Source organism: Mesocricetus auratus, unplaced genomic scaffold (genome assembly GCF_017639785.1).
Source record: "Mesocricetus auratus isolate SY011 unplaced genomic scaffold, BCM_Maur_2.0 Super-Scaffold_100006, whole genome shotgun sequence".
NCBI lineage: Eukaryota > Metazoa > Chordata > Mammalia > Rodentia > Cricetidae > Mesocricetus > Mesocricetus auratus.
The window spans coordinates 48,040,802-48,063,036 of NW_024429190.1; the positions used below are offsets into that span (position 1 = coordinate 48,040,802).

The following is a 22,235-nucleotide window of genomic DNA, read 5'->3' on the forward strand; positions in this document are numbered from 1 at the left end:
AATGCAAATCAAAACAACTCTGAGATACCATCTTACTCCTGTCAGAATGGCTAGAATCAAAAACACTGAAGACAATTTATGCTGGAGAGGATGTAGAGAGAGAGGAACACTCCTCCACTGCTGGTGGGAGTGCCGACTGATACAGCCTCTTTGGAAATCAGTATGGAGATTCCTCAGGAAAATGGGAATTAATCTACCACTAGACCCAGCAATTCCACTCTTAGGCATTTATCCAAATGAGGCAGGTTCATACAACAAGGGCATCTGCTCCACTGTGTTCATAGCAGCATTGTTTGTAATAGCCAGAACCTGGAAGCAACCTAGATGCCCGTCAACTGAAGAGTGGATAGAGAAAATGTGGTACATTTACACAATGGAGTATTACTCAGCAGAAAAAAACAATGGAATCTTGAAATTCGCAGGGAAATGGATAGCACTGGAAGAAACCATCCTGAGTGAGGTAACCCAGTCACAAAAAGACAAACATGGTATGTACTCACTCATATATGGATTTTAGACATGGATCAGGATAGTGCCAGTCTGCACTTCCACAGATAGCGAGTCTGGGAAACAGGAAAGAACCTAAAAGATATGCATATATGCATAGTACCCAAGAGAAGAGGATGGAGACAAGATCCTCTGAATGGATGGGGAACACGGCGAGGGGTGGGGGAGAGTGGGACCTGGGAAGAAGAGAGGGGGTGAAGAGGAAGAGAGTTGGTCATGGGGGAACAGGAAGTTGAGTGGGTGGGGGTAGAATAGGGTGAAGAGGGAATCATAGGTTTGAAGACAGATCAGGCACCAGAGTGACCTCTAGTGATATAAAGGTATAACACCAATTGGCAAGCTAAGCAATAGTGGAGGGACCACCTCGAATGCCCATCCCTGATAATGAACTTGATGTCTATAACCATCCAGGAGCCTTCATCCTGTGACTGATGGAAGCAGAGGCAAACACACAATTAATCACTGAACTGAACCCAAGGAACCCAGTGACAGAGAGAGAGAGTAGTGATGAGCAAATTGGCAAAGAATGGGCTGGCAAAACCAGCAGAGACAGCTGATCTGACCAGGGGAGAGCTCTTGGACCCCAGAGAGACAGTGGGGAGGCCAGCATGTGACTGATCTGGACCCCCCCAAATGTGAGTGTCAGTGAGAAGGCCTGGGCAACCTATGGGGCCCTGAGCTGTGGATCAGTGTCTATCCCTGGTATACAAACTGTCTTCGTGTGCCTATAGCACAAAGAGATATGCTCTCTCAGCCTGGACCCTTAGGGAAGTGCCTGGACCCTACCAAGAGTAAAATGACAGACTCTAGATATCCCCTATGGGGAAGGATTTGGCAATAGGGTGGGAGGGAAGGGGGGAAGGGGAGTTTGGGAGGAGGGGAGGGAGAGGGAACTGGGATTGACATGTAAAACAAGCTATTTAAAATTAAAATAAAAAATGATAAAATAAAAAAAATTCAATACTCAAAATTGGATGATTTGTTACGTGGTAATAGGTAACCAGGACATCAAGAATGCAATCCAACTTACATCCTTCTGATTAACAGTAAATGTTACCAAACTCTCAATGGGCAATTATTGTATACATATGCTAAAGTATAGGAATGTGGGAAGTGGAAAGGATTTTTTTTCCTGAAGACTAACAACCAAGTTGTCACCTAGAGGATGAGTGACGTACTGAAATTATATATTTTAGAGATGGCAAGACCATAGGTCTTGTTAGTCGTGTGTTTGGTAATAGGGATATGGAGAATAAGACAAAAACTAAGGGGTGGGAGAGGAAATATAATGAAGCTAAATCAAATCAGGTCATGAAATATTCAGAGGTCTTGAAAGACATGAAGAATTCAAAGAGATATTTTAATTAGATAATGATTCAGTTGGATTTGCATTTCTAAAAGGCTAAGGATGAAGTTAAACTAAAAACCCAGTAGTATGAAGATTAATTAAGCAAGAAAAAATAATTCAACCCTTATCTTCCTGCATTTTGGTCAGAGGCATCTACATAATCCTAGATACTTAGCCTAGAAATCTTGGCATTCCTGACTCCTTTTATAATTTCTACCTATTATATTTGTGGATTCTATTATGTTTTACCTATGCACTTGATGTAGAGTATGACCACTTTTACTGTCTTCATTGCTACCATGCCAAAGCAAATCATTTCTCACATGAATTATCATAACAAAATCTTTAAAAACATACTCCAGCTGTTACTTATGTTGTATTTACCAGTAGTGTACTATAAACACAACATTCAGAATGAACTTTAAAAACCCAGAATCAGACAACCATTTCATTGCTTTGCCTAACACCACAAGTCCTCCTCAGCATTTTGTTAAGAGTAAAGCCAGTGTATCCTGTAGCCAAAGACAGTGGATAAAATGTAGCTACTTGTTTCCTCTAGAATATTTCTTTTACTCTTTCTTGTGCTTGATGACCATTTTGTTCAAATCTTCTCATGAAACACTGTCACAAGAGAGTTTCCAATTTTGGGCTATAGATAGTTTTAGCTGTGTCTCATCCCACACATCCTCCCCACAAACATCTGCAAGGTCAGAAACTTCGAAACTTCTTCATTTTTTGATCAAATCTCACCTATTTGAAACTACATTTAGTAGACTTTTCATGGACACCATTCTACTATGTTTCTCCAGACATGTAAAATACCCTGTCACATACTACCTTAGTTTCATTTCCTATTGTATTGACAAAACACTTTAACAGAAACACCTTCGGGGAGAAGGGATTTATTTTAGCTCTCTGTTCAGGGCAGAGTACATTGTGGCTGGGAAGTCAAAGCATTGAGAGCTGGAAACATCTGGTTACTTCACATTCGTAATTAGGAATCAAAGAGGAGAGAATGCATGCTAGTGTTCAGCTCAGTTTCTCCACTTGTACAGTCCAGAGTCCCAGAAAGGTAATGGCTTCCCTTAAAGTGAAAGCTTCCCACCTCAGTACAATCCCCCACAAGCACATGCCCATCTCCCAGGTGATTTGAGATTCTGAAAAACTGAAAATTAACAGAAAACACAACTCATGTTGCATAAATATCATAGGACTACTTTTTCATCTTTTAGCTTCCTTTATATTGCATCCATTCCATTCAATTTTAATGAGGATGTGACCAGAATTTATTGTTCACTGATAAAGTTTCTTGAAAAATTGCCCAGCATATGGCAGGTATTCAAGTCTTTGTTGTGTGAATTAATTACTAAATATTGACATAGATGGTGGGTTTCCTATGTTCTTTTGTTCATATGCTTCATAATTTAACATAACATTTGGCTGTCCTTTTCTCTATTGAATTTCAGCCATGGAGTTGTTTGCATTCTCTCTCCCTCCTTTATACTATGACTGAGATTGGAATTTAATCAACTATCAATGTTATGTTGGCTTTTTGACCAGACCAAATACCAGATAGGATATTTCAAATATTAAAACTCATGTCATCCCAGTAAAGAAAATAGGAGTGGCCTATGTAAGACATCAAAAATGTAAGTGGCTTATTCAGGGTCAGTTTTTCAATCCATACAGAGAATAACCATTACTTTATGGACATGGTTCAAATTCAATATATATTGAGAAATGGATATCATGGTGAAGAGCACACTGAATACAAAAATGAATATATTTGGTGTTTAACATAAAGTGTCCACATGCATATGGTGTATAGTCAGCTCCTCTCTTTTGCTTTATCACAGCTCTGTTTGAGTGCAATCATCGTATATCCATATGCAATGGTAGACTTTTCTAATTGAGCTTCCTCTAATGTCTGGTAATCACTAATAGCTCCCCTGGCTTTCTTTAGCATCACATGGCAGTTCTTAATCATGCTTTATATGGTTTATGTGCTCAAAGTTTAGTCTTCAGTGTGCTGGCATGGAGAGAGTGGAATAGGCCCCATTAATGAGTGAAGCCTAAAGGAAATGGTTTTGAAATGAGTAGTGTCATGGAATAAATGAGTATTAGCATCACTGAGAAGCCAGTTCTCATGAGTGTGTGTTTTTGTAAGAGTAAGTCGTCCCCTCCCTACTCTGGCTTCTATCTTTCCAACTCATACTTTTGTATGCATATGCTCCTACGATGTTCATGACAAGTACGTGCAAAGATGGTCAACACAACTTGTTATAGAATCTTCAAATTAAACTCGCAAGCTATTTCATTGTTATGGAAGTATCTAGGATTAAAAAGAATGGACATAGCAAATGAAGAGAGGGAGAAGGATTCCCAACACACTTTGGAAAACAGTGTCTGATATTTCATAAAATGTGAAAAATGTATCTACACTAGTGCCCAGCTATCGTACATAAGAAAGCATGAAAGCACATCACATATGCACACTTGTTTGCAAGTGTTTAGAGCAGTGTGATTTTTGTCTACATTTAGTTGTAAAGCACTTAGCACTAAAACAGAATGAACAATTTGTACACATAGCAGCATGAATAATCCAATGTAATTATGCTGGCAAAAGGAGTATGTGTTATATTCTGTTTAATAAAAACACTAAGAAATGGAAACTAATTAATGGATAGAAACAGTGAAATTTGGGGTAACATAGATGTATTCTTCCTTGTGACTGCAGTGGCAATACCAAAATTATATTCATGTACTGTAACATCATATTATTTTATTCTATGTTAATTTGACCTCTATTTGGATGGACAGTTGCCATCTCATATTTCAGACGATAAGTCTAAGGCAGGGAAATTAAAAGAGTTTTCCATAGTCACTGCTCAAAAGAGTGTAATATCATTGCTAAGATGTGACAGTAGGTTGTCTGATATCATGCCAGCCTCATGTTTCTAACAAATAGACCTGTATTTTTAGGATTTATCAATTTGTTGTTTGTCACTTTCACATTTTTTTGAAGAGAATGCGACATGGTGAAGTAGAAATACAAACAGAAATGTTTGCCTCTTTTATGTTTTAATACTTTACGTTATAGTAAGAAAAAGTTTGCTATCCCTATTTAAGAATTACTCATACTATTTTACTCATAAGGAACATAGGTTTAACTTCCCAGTGAATAAATATATTCCTGAAAATATAAAAAATAGTGAAGCTGTTTTCATGCTCAAATGAAGATAATATTTACAGGAGAATTATACAAAAAATTCATTAACATGTATGATGACTTTAACTGAAAATAGATTCGTCTTTATATAATTAATATGCAAGACACAAATAATTAATACCTTAACTATTTTAAGTATATAGGCCACTGGTGCTAAATGTATTTTTATTGAAGCCACAGTCACTCATCTCTAGAACTCTTTTCATCTTATAAAACAAAAATTATATACCCATTAATCAATAACTTCCAATTCCTCTGATAACCATTCTCTGGAAACCACCATTCTATTTCCTATGTCTATGATTTTGACATTTTCATATAGTGCTTCATGGCAAACAAAATTGCATGGTATTTGTCTTTCATAAGAAATTTATTTCATTTGACATTGTCTCTGATGTTTGTTCATGTCATAGAATATGTCAAAATTCCTTTTTTCGAAGAGTAAGTAATGGTTTATTGTATATGTACAACATATTGTATTTATTCATTCATCTGTTGATGGACAGTTGAATAGCTTCCAGGTTTTAGCTTTTGTGAATAATGCATGAGTGAACAACTATTTCTTTGTAGGCCTTTTCTCAATTCTTTGGAATCTTCACAGAGGCAGAGTTGGACTCAGGACCTGCAATGGTATCTTCTTACATTCAACAAATAGTATATACTGTTTTAGTTTCTCCATCTTTTCAGTTCTTCCTGGTTTGGGTGTTTTTAACCAGACGCCATTAGTGGATTAAAAGTGGTTTTTGTATTGTGGTTTTGATCTTATTGATACTGACCACCTTTCCAAGTAGTTACTGGCCTGATCATTCATATAATCTTGTTTTTTAGAGAATTCCTTATCGGGTTCACTGTTCATTTTTTATTTGGGTTTCTTGTTGTTTGGAGACTTAACAGTTGTCTATGTAGCCTATATATTCCATGTGTCTCTTTTTAAAAAGAACTATTTTTTTATTCATTTGTTTTTGTGTGCATCTATGCATATGAATGAACACAGTGGCACAGTGTGCAAGTGAAAAGAAAACGTTCTAGGGTCCTATCCCTCCTGACATGTGTATCCTGCAGCTAAACACAGGTCATCAAAGTAGGTAGCACACACACACACACCTCTTGCTTGCTCCCTATATTTCTGTGTTTTATAAGCACTTACTGTTTGCTTCATATTTAGCTTTGTATTCCTCTAGGTATGGCCCACACATTATGTAATCAGAGTTACTTGGGATATATGCTTGGAATGCAGTCTCAAGTCATCACCGTGCTTATTGAATCAGGAGCATTGAAACTAAAGAATGGACCTTGGACAGTGCAATTTAATATACTTTCTCAGTGGAACTTACAAGCATTAAAATTTCCACACTTTTTCTATCAGCTCCCTGTTACCATCTGCATGGCTTAAGCACCACCTGCCACCATTCTGATGTAATTTGGTCATGTCAGTTTATTTACTTCTATTTCCTTATGTTCAGTAGATCTAGATACCCCAAAGCCTACACAGGTACAAGTTGTAATTTTTAAAAAGTGGTGTGAAAGAGAAAGATGCCATGCAACAGAGTTCAAGCAAAGGGTTTTTTTAATTAGGGAAAACAGATAGTAAAAAGGGGGAAAGGGACCAGGAAGACTGTCCTCAGGGGTCAAAAGGAGCAATGAGAGAGAGGAAAAAGAGGCAGAGAAAGAGAGAAGAGGAGGGAGATAGACAGACAGAGAGAAGGATGGGAGGTGGGCCAGACCCTTTTAAAAGGGAGCATAGTGAATAGGCACAAGTGGTGCTCTTAGTGGCTATAGCTGATGGTGTATCCTGTCATAACAGGCCAGTACAGATGCCTAAATACTAACACAAGTGACCTTATCATCTTTTCCCAAGTAAGAGCTGCTGCAACTTTACTTTTGAACAGTACCACTATCAACCACCTACTCACTGTAGTTAAAACTGGAAAGTTAAAAGTTTTAACTTCAAAAAAAGAGAAATGTTAACCAATTAACTTAATACATTTAGCTGTTTGTGTTTCAAAACCTTTCTCAAATTATAGTTAGTCGTTATATGCCTTCTTAATGTGCTCTCTCTTTCTCTCTCTCTCTCCTCTCTCTCTTTCTCTCTTTCTGCCTCACATGCAGCTTAGTTTATCTAAATGCAAAATATATGCACTTAATGTGGAAATATTAAGATACACAAAAAATATCCTATGATATTTTATTGAGAGAGAAATCACTTACATGAGAAGCCAAGAAAGCTGAGAACCAAAGGTCCACACACTACTCTCCAGGAACCTAAAGAGAAAGAGTCTCCTCCTACTAGCCATTTGTCCTAAGTACCTGTGAACACACCCAAATGGGCGTGGTCAGTGCTATGGGTACATAGACCTCTTCCTACATGCACTAAGTTTCTAACATGAAACAATGGGTAATTTCAGAATGGGGCAATTCAAAGATGACTTATTCACAAAAAGACCAGTTAGTCTTACAAGTTTGAGCCACAGCACATGATGTAATAATCTGACCAAGAATCCATGACTACTGAGCTCCTTGAGGAAACGAGGATTGTAATGAAAAAAGAAAAAGAAGTAGGTAGATCTTTCTGCTTTGGAAGAAGCAGAGATCATTGGTGAATCAAGGGACACAGTAGTTCAAGGTGCCCTTGCAGAAAAGCAACCAGATATACACTCGAATCTTACTTCTGTACTCCTCATGTCCACCCAGCAGCATGTGAAAGCCAAAGGACACTGTAATGTAATCTGAGCATGTCAGTCTTCTCAGCGGATCACAGAATGAGAAAGGCAAGGGATGGATTGGGAAGAGCAGTAGAACAAGCCAGTGTACAAATCATGTAGTAGGGCTCTAATACTTTCGAATTTTCCTATATATTGTTAGACAAGCTGTTATCCTTAAAAAAAGAAAGAATAAGTAGGAGGATTAAGAAGAGGAGAGGAGATAAGAAGGAAGAGGAGAGGGAGGAAGGAGAAGGACAAGGAGGAGAGGAGAAGACAGAGGCAGAGAAGAAAGAAGAGGAAAAGAATGAGAATGAGGAGGAGGAGGAGGAAGAGGAGGAGAAGAAGAAGAAGAAAGAAGAAGAAGAAGAAGAAGAAGAAGAAGAAGAAGAAGAAGAAGAAGAAGAAGAAGAAGAAGAAGAAATGAGGAAGAAGTAAAAAGGAAGAAAGAAGAAGAAGAAATAGAGCTGTTCGGTTGGAGCTTTAGCTTGCCCCTGCAAGGTTGGGAAAGCCACTTTCCTACATTTCTCTGCCTGCGTCCCTCCCTCCCTCCCTCTCTGTCTCTGTCTCTGTCTCTCTCTCTCTCTCTCTCTCTCTCTCTCTGTCTCCAAATCCCATCTGCTCAGATGCTCAGAAAATTTTCAAACAGAAGGAAGGTGCCAAAAAGTACAATTCTACACCTTGGCAACTATTGCAACTTCCTCCCCTGTTGCTGCCAGCCACCCAAGTCCCTGCCTAAGTATTCAGACACTTCATCACCTCTTTCCTACAATCCATAAGACTTTCCTGCCCTGGACTCAATCTTTGGGACTGGAGTACCTGCTTGGGAGTTGATTTCCTCAATATACCTATTGCTATACTTTTTCAGTTTGGTTTGATCTGGCTTACTGCATGGGCAGAGAAACTTACTATGGTGAACAAAAAGTCTATTACTTGCCTCATTGCCTTGCCCAGCACTGTTGTAGTTACAGAATGGAAGTTTCTTGAGGCTTGCTACTCATCTCCTGTTATTTCTTACTTAGTGTTACTCAAGACTTCCTATAATAGTAATTGTCATTCTTCTTCCGTCAAGTGTTCCCAAGAAACAGCTTAACTGTACCTATCAATGCCATCACTTCTCCTTTGTTTTCCAAATATTTTGTCTTGACTAGTTATACTACCTGCACACTATGTGGATCCCTCATCCTTGTTTCTACCACACTGTTTCTCTATTGTCTAATCACATATCTGAGTCCTCATCTCTTACTGCTCTAGTTAGCATTTTGAAACTGGAAAGTAGAGCCTAAAAATCAGGAAAGCAAAAGGCTCATACAATAGCCATGTTTATTCAGGACATCAGACAATTTATATTCTGAGGATTAAGAAAGGTCATGTGAGCAAAGGTCACATGAGTTCAGGCTGTAGACTGTCCCAAGGAAAATTTGTTCCTAGAGACACCATTCTAAATAATAATGGATAAGATGATGGGTAATCTAAAGTAAACCCATTCCTATTTACAACACCTGGGAGGGGCGCAAATCACATTCCAAGAACAAGTCATATGATGAAGGGATAGAGGTAACAAGACTCTTGTCTTGTTTACTTTAGAGTTTTCTCACAAGGTCTCAGACATTTCCTCACACAGCTTCATTCATGAACCATGTTCCAGCACTCATCCAGCCTTTGAATTCATTGAATGAAAACATTAAATTTGTGATAGTTTGAATGTATTCAACTCCTAAAATCTCATAGGGAATAGTACTATTAGGAGGTGTAGCTATGCTGGAGTGGGCATGGCCTTGTTGGAAGAAGTGTGTCACTGTGAGGGTGGGTTTTGAGGTTTCCTATGCTCAGGATATTGACCAACGTCTCAGTCAACTTCCTGATGCCTGCAAGATATAGGACTCACAGCTATCTCTTAAGCACTATGTCTGCCTGTACATCACCATGCTCCCCACCATGATGATAATAAACCGAACCACTGAAACTGTGAGATAGCCACACAATTAAATGTTTTCTGTATAAGAGTTGCTGTGATCATTTTATCTCTTCACAGAAAAAAAACCCAAGACAACATCTTATATACTTTTATAGCCACAGAACTAAGTCCAATCACTGTTGAAAGAAAATTAAACTAGCAATTACTCTCTGCCTCTTCTTTTTTGCAGTGCATGCAATAATGGCCAAACTATTCTAACAAATTCTTGTGCATCTAAACACTTCTCCATGAGGCTGCAGTCAACAGTCAACATTAACATCGAAGTGGTAGGTAATGCCCATTTCCCCCACCTCTATAATGGAAAATTAATGGAGGGAACTTCACCATGGATAATTAGATTGATTTTAGTTTTACCACTTTAATATCACAACAGATCTCAAAAGTGATTTATTTAATTACAGAATGACAAGATGATATGGAAAGCCATTTTTACTTTTTCTCTCTCAGTGTAGCCTCTCTGTGAGGTGAAAAAAAACTGCCTCTAACTCTCCCTTCTCTTTCTGCCTACCTTCCTAAAAGGGGGCGTGCTTTCAAGTAAATTAACAGCTTATCAGTGTAGATTAGAACACAGAAGATTGAGGCCAGCATGAGGCCACAGAGAAGCAATCTCCATGCCAGGCAATTTTCATTTCATGACTACAGGGTATATACTTTGATTATTATGTGACTTACCACATAACAAAAGATAAAATTCTAGCCTTCATTCCAGAAACTTAGCTTGAAGTTGCATCTGCAAAAGCAAAGGAGACATATCTGGGGAAAGACCTTTACCCATATCCCATGACATGCTGGGAAGGTTTGCTAGGTGCTTTCAACTCTACTGACCTGTATTTCTGCTGTTCCCCTCTTCCCTGTGAGGACTAGCTGGTACATAAAGATTTATAGACACTGCTGCAACATATAACTACATGCCTCAAAAAGATTTCAGAACATTGCTTGTCAGCCATTGTGATACTTAGGTGGGTAGAGCCTCCCACGCAGTATAATAAATAGTCTTCTGTCAAGCCAATTGCCAAGTAAATAGATGCTGGCATTGACATCATAATCAATGATTTTTATGATTACAATGTTCTACATGTGGTTAAAATTTTACTTAGAAACAGAAATTTTTTGTTCACCTGCCTTTTTCTTTTCCATGATGCAAAGCATTAAAAATGTGTTTTATAAAGAGCCCTTTCTCTCATTTATATTTAGTAGCCAATTTAATAGGAGGAAAGGGAAACTCACTTAAAATAATAAAATTGCTTCTGTGAATATAAATGAGAAAGAGAAATCACAATGAAGACATTGAAATATCCTTGAAGATAGAATTTCTATTAACTATTGTCCCTGGCATAGTTATTTGCATATCAGTGGTCTTAACAATTTTTTTCTCAGCAAAATCTATGGATTTCCCCACGTGTACTTTTCTGTTTTGAAACAGTTCATCAGAAAGTCCAGAGGGAGTATGTTTGTTTAGACATCCTAAGTTATGAAGACACATAGGCATATTTCCCATGTCACATGTCTCCTTATTTGAAGTAATTCTGGGTTTCTGGCGTAGCTGAGTGGGTGAAGGCATTTGCTGCCAAGCCTAATGGTCTGAGTTGGATGTCGAGGACTCACATGGTTTAAGTAGGTTTAAGGATAAAAATAACCTCTGCAGGTTGTCGTCTGACCTCTACATGTGCACCATGGCACATGCATGTACACATAGACACTAAGTACTTGAACATAAAGTTGACTATTATTGTTAATATAATGGACACTTCTGGACACTTCAGTATTGGCATAATTTTACCAGAACAATAATTACTATCTATGTGACTTTGAGACATGTCACAAAATCCTTAATTTTTCAATCAGAATATGGAGACACTTATCAAACTATTTATACTGCTGTGAAGAGATACCATAACTATGCCACCTCTTAGGGAGGAAAAACATTTAATTGGGGTGGCTCATATTTTCAGAGATTTAGTTCAATATCATCACTGTGCAACATGGTGGCATGTAGGCAGACATGGTGATGAATAAATAGCTGTAGGCAACAGGAAGTGGTCTGTCTCACTGGGCATGACTTGAACATGTATGAGACTTCAAAGCCTGAATCCACAGTGACACACTTCTTCCAACAAGGCCACACATATTCCAAGAATGCCACAAGTATCACTCCCTTTTGAGGCCATTTTCTTTCAAACCACCAAAGTCACTATTTGTCAAGTAAGACATAAACTGATTAAGTTTCCAAGGTCACATGTTAGTTTTTATAGTTAATTAGCCCAGTTCAATATTCACCACAAACCTCATCACAGAATGAGTAGGTCACAAATTAGGCTATATACTCACTTTAGTTGTAATTATAAATTAGTACACTGAAAGAATTTTGTAAAAATCCTTAGTGAACAAAAATAAAGAACAAATATTCTGTGTCCTTTTTATTAATAAATTATCAAGGCAAATTTTCTTTGCCAGAAATATAAGTCCTTGGGGATTGGAGAGATGGCTCAGAGGTTAAGAGCACTGGCTTTTCTTCCAGAGGTCCTGAGTTCAATCCCCAGCAACCAAATGTTGGCTCACAACCATCAGCAATGAGATCTGGTGCTATCTTATGTTGTACAGAAATACAAGTCCTTATGTGTCTGTTTTACAAAGTTGATACTGAGCTGTGGGGCATGAGAAGTCCAAATATGTGAAATTTTGCTGGTGACATATCTGTATCATTCTAAGCCCTTACAAAATGTAAAAGTCACTGGATCTCTTATTTCACTGTCTGTACAAGTCTACTTGGTAACTACATTCATTCAACTAGAGAGTAACTAATTGCTTTGGAACAGATGTGATTACCTTTGAAATCTCAGTGTCTTTTGTTTAACCCAAAATTGAGGTATTATTTGAGTTTCTTCTGCTGGATTCAAAGAGACATGCATTCGCCTATTCAAAATGACTTTCATGATTTTGGGAAGAGTCTCCACAGTTGAAATAGAGTTCAGATTTGTATGCAGTATATAGATTTGGCAGGAAAAGCTATATGCCATTGATTCTTTGCTTCAACAAAGGGACCAATTACTGTGTACATAATTTAAAAGCCATATTCGATTTGACAATTCATTAAACAACCAACTGATTTGGCTTTGGAAACTTTTTCTGTGTTCAGAAAGCTGCTTGTAGAGGGACTGAAGCTGCTCAAAATTCAAATAAGTAAATAAAGAAAATGGACACCCCGTTTATCATGAAGCACAAAGCTCTGCATGCAGATCCAATACAATGGGATCATTTGGCTAAAAACCTTTTATGAAAGTTTTTCTTAGCAAAGTTAGACTTTAAGCTATGGATTTTTTATTGTTTTTAGTTGTAGGTGTGTGGATGTTATTTTGTATATATGTCTAGGCTTCATGAGTGTGTGTGTGTGTGTGTGTGTGTGTGTGTGTGTGTGTGTGTGTGTGTGTAGTCCAGAAGATGATGTCAGATCCCCTGGAACTGTCATGTGAATGTTAGAAATCAAACTCCTGTCCTCTAGAGGAACAACCAATGCTCTTAACTACTGAGATATCTTTCCAACTCTCTTCAGTTGTTTCTTATGGAATTAGTAGAACTGGGTGAATCTAAAAACAATAATTGAAAATTCTTTGGGAAACAAAGAAAATGAAAAAATGGAAATGGTATGGAATACATTAAGAGGTTAGATTAAAAAAAGCATCATAATGATGTATGCACAGGCTACTCATAATCATATTTTGCCAAGAACTGGCAGTTTGTAGTATCAACTATCATATTTTTTATTGAATTTCTTCTTTTCACATACTATTGAAACAAAAGTCTACTTACTACTATATACTATTTCAGAATATACAGAACTCTGTAAGCTAAATGTGCTTAATTTTTCTTGAGCCATAGGAGAGAAAAGCACAGTAGTAAGGAACATTCAGAGATCTTCAAGAGAATCTTGAGTTTGAATGCTAACCTGGGTACCAACCTAGACATTTATGAAAGAACCGTGACAACCGTACTACCCTTTTATAGCTTCAGCTTTCTTGTTAGTTAAGGGAAGGAAGTTTTAGTATCTATACAACTACCTAAATTCCTTATTTTCTTCAACTGTTAGTACGCACACACACACACACACACACACACACACACACACACCAGTAACAGCAAACGTTTGGAGTCCTGAGTTTTATAACATTCTTATTCTATTCATTAAGCAATTAGGGAAAAGAAAGTTCTCAAAGATTTCGATTCAAGTAAGTGTTACTTAACACCACAGAGCTTTAAAGAAATTTTCATTTTGGGGGGAGTCCTAACAGTGGGAGTGAGTGTGTATCTGACACTTATCTACTCTTGTGACTCTCTTCCTCCTGCTGGGTTGCCTTGTTCAGCCTTGATATGAGTGGGTCTTGTTGTGTTACTGTATCTGATTTTGTCATATTTGGTTATTGTCTCTTTGAGTTCTGATATTTTCTAAAGAGAAATAGACAGGAAGTAGATCTGTGAGAAAGTGGAGGTAGTGGGGGAGCTAGGAGTTATGGAGGGAGGGGAAACTGTGGTTGGGATGCATTGTATTAGAGAAGAACTATTTTCAATAAAAAACATATGAAGAAAATCAATTATTAAGGAAAGTTATTTGTCATTTCAATAAACAAGAACTCTTACTTAACAGTTTATTATATTTCATTATTTTAATATTAGAAAATCATATCCCAGAAAAAAATTATAACCATGAAAAGAATCAAAGGGAACTGGCTTGATTTAAATATTCATGTGTACCTAAAATTAATTTGTTTAACTAGTAACCAGTATAATATGTTCTCATTTCATTTGGCTTCTACAACAAAACATTAGCCAAAAGCAACATGAGAAAGATAGGGATTATTACACTTCTAGGTCACACTGAAGGAAATCAGAGCAGGAACTTAGTGTGGAAACCCAAATATCATTGCCTTTGATCAGGGAACTCACAACAGGAACCAAGGGAGATGCTGCTTGCTAGCTAGTCTGCTCTTTGGTTCATGCTTAGTTTGCTTTCTCTTATATACCCAAACTACCTACTAAAGAAATAGCATTATCAATTGCGGTTATTTTTTAAATGACTCTACTCTATGTCAAGTTAATAGTTAATGTGAACTAGTTCATGTCAGCATAAGAATGGGACTGTGGGAAATTATTAAATCAGAAGGTCTTGTAAATGGTTTAGTGTCATCAATAAAGAGGCCCTAGAGGACTGCCCTACTAGGATCACCACGTGGAACTCCAGTGAGAAACAGGTATTTAGGGGTATGGGTGACTTCAGAAGTGTCAAAATTTTTTCTTCTTTATTAAGTGCCCAGTTTATGGCATTTTGTTGTAGCATCTTGAGTTAAGATTTTAGGAACCTTATTGTGAAATTATCTTACAATTAAATAAATCGTAGGCTATCACTTCCACAGTCTTCTAAAGATTCAATATGATACACTTAACAATTTGTTAAAATATTAAAGGAGTGAAAACTGAGACACCTAAGATCACATTATTTTTATGTAATATTGCTTAAATGAGTGAGAATGGGTATATGTTTTGTGATTTTAAATACCTCTATAGGCTTTTGGGGGTAATGACTTAGAAATGCTACAATCACTTATGGAAACACCTCCATTAAAGTTATGAGCCTGTTAAATAATAAATTTAACATCCATTAGCATAACTACTATTTGGCCCCAAATTACGTTAATGTTGATGTCCATAGCCAGTATGCTACCAAAACATAGTAGATGTCTTCCTAATTATACATGTCTACAATTTCAAACTCTTTACTTTGATACAACATTATAAACTGAGTAGTCTCTATCTTCAAAATTTGCTGTTTTAGAACTCTTGCATCCTACCTGACTGTGTTGGAGATTGATCTTTTAAAGGGAAAAGTAATGTTACATAAAGTTGTAAGGGTCAACTGTAGTCAGTAAACTTGTGGTTGTGGTTTCAGATGCAGATGTGACCCATTAAAAGGTAGAGGAGGGACTGGCTCCTGCTCTCTTGGATTTCAGAGAGCATTGAAAGTGAAGAGACTACATCTTCTGGAGCAGGAAGATTGTGATGGTTATTTACTCTGATCTATGTAAGTGCTTACCTAATAAACACCTATTTGTCACTTATATTGGGACTGGTGAACTAATTTAAACCCTGCCTTCATGAAGCCCTTAATCTGATAAGTCCAATTATTAGAAACACTAAGAAAGACCAAAGACCTTGCTTTGTAGGTAATAACATGGGACATTCTGCATGAAAACACAGTAGTATTGTCATTTGCAAGCTGTGAAGGAAGGTCCTGTCTCACAAGTGTAGACGATTTATTTTCACGTACTGTTTAAAACATACTGTCTATGCTGTTTATTTTAATGACAGATTAAGCATATTATTACATCTAATAAAGCATCATTTAAGATAATATTAATTGATATGCATAGTGAACATAAAGTTATATTTTAAAGCACAACTCCAAGAGCTTAACCTGAGGCCAGATTGGTCCTAGATACCCCAGGTAAGATACCACCCACCATATGCTAGAAGTCCTTAAGGCCTGTCCAACTGTCCAACAGCCCCAGACTGCACCCTCTTCTCTGGGTTCTATATTTTGGCCCACGATATCTACAGAAGACTACTGCTTTAACCTAGACCAGGGCAGTAAGAGGAATCAAAGGAAACACACTGTTCACTATCAGAAAACTTTCCTGAAAACTAATCTACTCACTTTTAAGTGGATGCTAGCTGTAAAGTTAAAGATAACCATGATACAATCAACAGACCCAAGGACACTAAGTAATAAGGAAGGCTCAAGGGAGGAAACATGAGTCTCACAGTACCCACCCCTGACACTTCCTCTTCCCACTGTGAAGAGGAAGTACACTAGACATCACAGGTGAAGGGTTTTGTCTTGGCGGGGTGTTGGCATCAGGTTGGTGGAGGATGAAGAGAAAAAGTACAGGGATAGACAACTGGAATCAGGGGGCATCTCGGATTCTTGGAGATGAGCTAGAAACCTAATGCAATGGAAACTCCCAGCAATCTATGAGGGTGACCCTAGCTAAGACTCCTAACAGTGGGGGATATGAAGCATGAACCAGGCAAGACTTCCAGTAGAGGGTTTAGGATTCCAACCCAGTTGCATAACTTTTGACCTACAATTTGCCCTGCATACAAGAAGTGCTGGAGTAAGGTGGTACAGAAATTAGAGGAGTAACCAATTCCTGACTGGTCCATCTTGAGATCCATACCACGAAAAGGTGTCAAACCCTAACCTTGTCTATAAAGTAAGGACCCAGAGGCTGGATTGCCCGGAGACCTAGGATAGAACCAAATGTGACTGGCAAAAAAAATGTCAATGGAAGGATTCCTAATGACATTCTGCTACACTCATAGTTTGTTGCCTAGCCCAATTGCTATCAGAGAGACTTCACCCAGCAACTGATGGAAACAGATGCAGAGGTACACAGTCAAACATTAGGTGGAGCTTGGGGAATCTTTCAGAAGAGGGGAAGGACTATTGAGCCAAAGGGGTCAAGTACTTTACAAGAAAACCCACAGAATCAACTAACCTGGACTCATAGGGGCTCACAGAGAACGAACCGACAACCAGAGAGCTTACATGGGACTGACATAGGCACTCTGCATGTAAGTTACAGTTGAATAGCTTTTTCCTCTTGTGGGATTCCTAACAGTGGGGGGAACAGGGACTGTCTCTGACTCTGCTATCTGCTTTTGGGACCTTTCCCTGCTACTGGTTGTCTTGTCCAGCATTAATAGGAAAGGAGGTACCTGGTCTTACTGCAACTTCATATGTCATGTATGAGTGATATATAAGGTAGGTCTGCCCTTTTCTGAAGAGAAAGAAGAGGGAATGGATAGGAGGTGGGGCTTAGCAGAGACTGGGGATAGGGGTGGGAGGAGAAAGGGGGAAGGGAAGCTGGTCATGCTGGAAAAAAGAAATCAATTACTTTAATAATAAAGATTGTATATTTAAAACAAAGTTACACGAATATACTCAGAAGAGAAAGTCTAAAATAAAAATGCTCTTTTAAAATTATAATCTAAAATGATGATTTTATTCAATGAAATGTAAATATCTTTATACTGTTAAATAAGAATAGCATTTCCAGAGGAAAGTATAAAGAATTTGATATGTTATTAGTTACTGTGCTTTCTAAATTGCTTTTAGATGTACATCAGAACAACCATGAATCTGACGATAAATTAAAGGCCCATGACCATAATTGCTATGTGGCATGAGTTTATGTTAATGTTGCTATCTAGAGCCAGTACAGTGCCTGTCTTCCTAATTGTACACAATAATAATTATTATAACTTCAATTTGAAACCACATTATCTTTGAAGGAATTCATTGCAAAGTATTTATATTATCTTTACTGGCATTTAGATCAGATGTCTCCAATGCATCACAAGACCAGCTTGTTTTTAAGGTTTGATCTATCTGATTTTGAAGGTAAGGATACAGAGAATCCCCTGCCCAGCGTCTAGGAGACAAATGCCAAACACTCATGGTAGATTTTCCTCATGTTTCTTCATTATGTGGTTTTTTTTCTGAATGGGAGAGCATTACTGACCCTCTCAAAAATAGCATTAGAGGCAAGTCCTGTGACTGGGACTGATGTGATCAGCAGATGATGATTTTTATTCAGCTTTATAATTACACCATAAAGATACCGGGTTCCTAATAATTACTTGCATGTTGGGATTCTGATCTGCAACCTCAAAACCCACTGAGCTTACTCCATTATTAACGAGTCTAGGAGTCATTGGTTAATGAATTCTGGAATGAGAAATCACAGACAATTATATTTGTTCTTCATTCTGCCTCTTTGGATTTCATATTTTGCAAGTGAAGTGCCTCTGGCTTCTCGGTATACTTGATGTCAAATCACTAGGGAAAAAAAGCTAAAATTCCCTATGAAAATTCAGGCTGCCCAGATATTTAAAGAGCATAATAGGGGTATCAGAACACAGTAGAAGATCTCCCTCAATCTGGAATGAGAGTAGCCTGTGGATCTTCTTTGAGGTCAGTCAGATGACACCAGGAACTGAAGACAAAGGAGCATCTGCTGTCATTTGGATTGCTTGACATTTTCTTCCCAGTTGTCTCACTGTTAGGATCCTCTTTTCACATTCAGCTCCAGTCTCAACTCCAAGCTGTTTCTTTCAACCTATGAAAAGGGTACAGGGATGTGTGTTAAGGAAAGGAAATACAATATATCCATCCTGTAGGTACACAGAATAAGGCAGGGGTGATTTTAACATACATCCATGAAAAGAAAGAAACAAAACGAATAAAATACAATTGCATAGATTCAAGCTAGGAAAATACTTTTATAACAGGACAATAATTCTTCAAACTTGGTTTTCTGGAGTGGCTGTTAGAAAACTCTGACAGAAAAACTTTTGGCCCTGAACACAGGTATGAAATCTTTGGCCTGACCTTATTGCCTCACATAAAGTCTATATATAGCATGATTTTCCCCCAGAGTATTCATTTTCTAGAACAAGGTTATAGACGGATTGTGGTTATGTTGTTCAGCCTTTTATTATGGTAAAATCAATAACTAAAAGAATTTGTTTTTGTTTGGTTGTTTTGTTTGATTTTGTGTTTTGAGACAAGTCTCAAGTAGTTGAAGCTTCCCCAAGCTCACTGTACAAGTAAAGATGACCTTAACCTTCTGTTCTTCCTGCCTCCACCTCCCAAGAACTGAATGAAGCCCAAGGCCTGTACCGTTTCCCCTAACTTGCAGGACATAGAATGGAATGCAGGATTTTGAGAAGGCTTGGTAAGCACTCTATTAACTGAATTACTGCCCTAACTTTCAGGATGAACTTTACAAAGCTGAATATCATTAGGAGGGAGAAACAGAGATAGATAGAGAGAGCGAGAGACAGACAGACAGACAGAGACAGAGAGGGAGGCAGGGAGAGAGGGAGGGAGGGAGAAAGGGAGGGAGAGAGAGCAAGAGGGAGAGAGAGAAAGATAGAGAAGTGATATGTTTATGATTTATTAAAGCCATTGGAGATCAAAATAGCAAAGCAGCCACACTAGTTAGCCATAGAAGCCAGACAGTGGTAGCACATACCTTTAATCCTAGGACTCAGGAGACAGAGACAAATGGATCTCTTTGAGTTCAAGGCCACCAAGGACTACAGGAGACTGAATCATTTTAAAATAGTAACAGCGGCCGGGTGGTGGTGGCACATGCCTTTAATCCCAGCACTCAGGAGGCAGAGGCAGGCAGATCTCTGTGAGTTCGAGGCCGGGCTGGACCGATAGCCTCCACAACAATACAGAGAAACCCTGTCTCGTAAAAAACAAAACAAAAAAAAATACAGAGCTCACACCTTTGATCCCAGCAGTAAGGAGCTAGAGACAGGAGTGATATGGCTGGCCAGAGAAAGGAGTATAAGGAGAAGGAGACAGGAACTCAGAGCTTTTTTCCCCTGAGGATTCCTGGAGACAGGATTACCATTTCAGTTTGGTAATCCTGTAAGATCTACTGGCTTGGCTGTTTTGCTTCTCTTGTCTTCAGTTTGAAGCTTCAACCACAATTTCTGTCTCTGAGACTTCTCTGAGGAAGGAAGGAAGGAAGGAAGGAAGGAAGGAAGGAAGGAAGGAAGGGAGATAGAAGGAAGGAAGGAAAATGAGAAAAAAGGATAAAAGTGGCCTAAATCTATAATAGCATTTCAACTCTCCAATCTATGTTTTCCACTTATTAAAGGGAAAATTTTAAGAATATTTTATGACATAACATTTTCCTATCAAAAAGAAGATAGGTAAATACCTTACTTGGGGGGGTCTTCTTATGCACTAAATTCTACCATTATAGAGTGAAAGTAGTCATTAATAAGCACTGAATAAATAGGTTATGTTTTTTAACTAATCCTAATTGTAAATATGTGATTTAACTATATACCTTGAATATTCATGCTTCCTACTTACCCTCTTGTGTTTTTAGAAAACCCAGCTAAACAATACAGCTACATTTGAGTCATTCTTTTAATAAAGGCTATTCTAACTGGTTTGAGTTTTATATTTATCTTTATATTCTTTATATTTATATTATCTGCAATAATTATATTTCATAAGGTAATTAAACCAGAGGTACTTTTTGACATTCAATATTCTATAAAACATTTTTTTCAATATAAGTCTTTTATTGTCCCAATAGACGCCCCAAATTATACTTAACTTCAGGATCTTGTTTCTGGAACTGGGTAACTTAGGTCTTACTCATCAGCCTGCTGTACTGTTCCCTTTTCAGACACATAGATACCATCCAAAAACTTCCTGATATCTTTGTTTTTAACTGTTGTGGCTTGCTGAATCAGAGCCGCTGAATTTGAAACAAGTTCAATATCATTTCCTTCAAGGATTAACTCATCCTTCTGGGCTTGAAAGACAGAAAAAGCAACACCTGTCCTCATCCAAAACCTGCGGATGTAATTTTTCGCCCAAGAAATTTCAGATTTCAACCAAAGACCCATTCTCTTGAATAACGAAGTTGTTGGGGAAGTGAGCATACACAGACCTCATCTTGTAGTGGAAGCCCAGTGTGACTCCCTTGATCATGTTCTGAACATGACTGTGGATGGTTCGGACAGTGGTCAGTTCCTTTCTGTTACCCCACCATTTGTCAACCCGGAGCATCTTCCTCTTCTTCCCAAGGAGGCTGAGCTCTAAGTTGATGTGATTGAAGTCCCTCTGGATGGTTCCTCTGAGGCCCTTCACAATGACTGTGCGTCCCTTCAGACTGATGTCTATATTTTCCGGAATGTAGACGGTCTGGTTGCTAAGAATGGTCTTCATTCTCGCTGGAGATGGGGCAAAGAGCTCTATAAAACATTCTTATAAATTTTATTTAAATCCCAGTTCCCTCTCCCTACCATCCTCCCATGCCCCCCACTAGCACGCCCATCCACCCCCCCCAGGGAGGGTGAAGCCTTGTTTGAGGGATCATCAAAATCTGACAAGACATATTTTATTTAATTTAAAATGTCCTTGATCATGTAGTTATATACATAATTTTGTGGTTTTTTTCTGTTCAGACAATGAAGAAGACTGGATGATGAGTAAGCAGTCAGATGTTTGTTGATTGAATATTTGTAATGTAGTTCTGGAAAGACTGGCTTAATTTTATACATGATCTAACACGTTGATGCATTTGTCTTGTGTGTCATCAGTATTTCATGTGAAACAGAGCACATCTTGCAAATATAAACATATATAAAGATACGTGTACTTATGTGTAAACATATATATCATGAATTATATATATATGTATATATATAATGCTATTTAAAGTACAAATGTTCATCAGTTTGCAGTGTGGACTTGATAAAATCATCATAAGCTAAATAATCATAAGTCAAGAATACATAAAATCTTCTACACTACACAACATCCCTGCTTTGAGTATAGCAGTAGCTGTTTAATTTCCTGCATAGCTGGAGTTAAAGGACCCTGCC

The 22,235-nt window shown here is 37.9% G+C and overlaps 1 pseudogene; it reads right to left on the reverse strand.

Annotated features, from left to right (window-relative positions):
* Positions 1–20,903: 20,903 nt before the first annotated feature.
* On the reverse strand, positions 20,904–21,576 carry LOC121140690 (annotated as a pseudogene).
* Between the last annotated feature and the right edge of the window lie 659 nt (positions 21,577–22,235).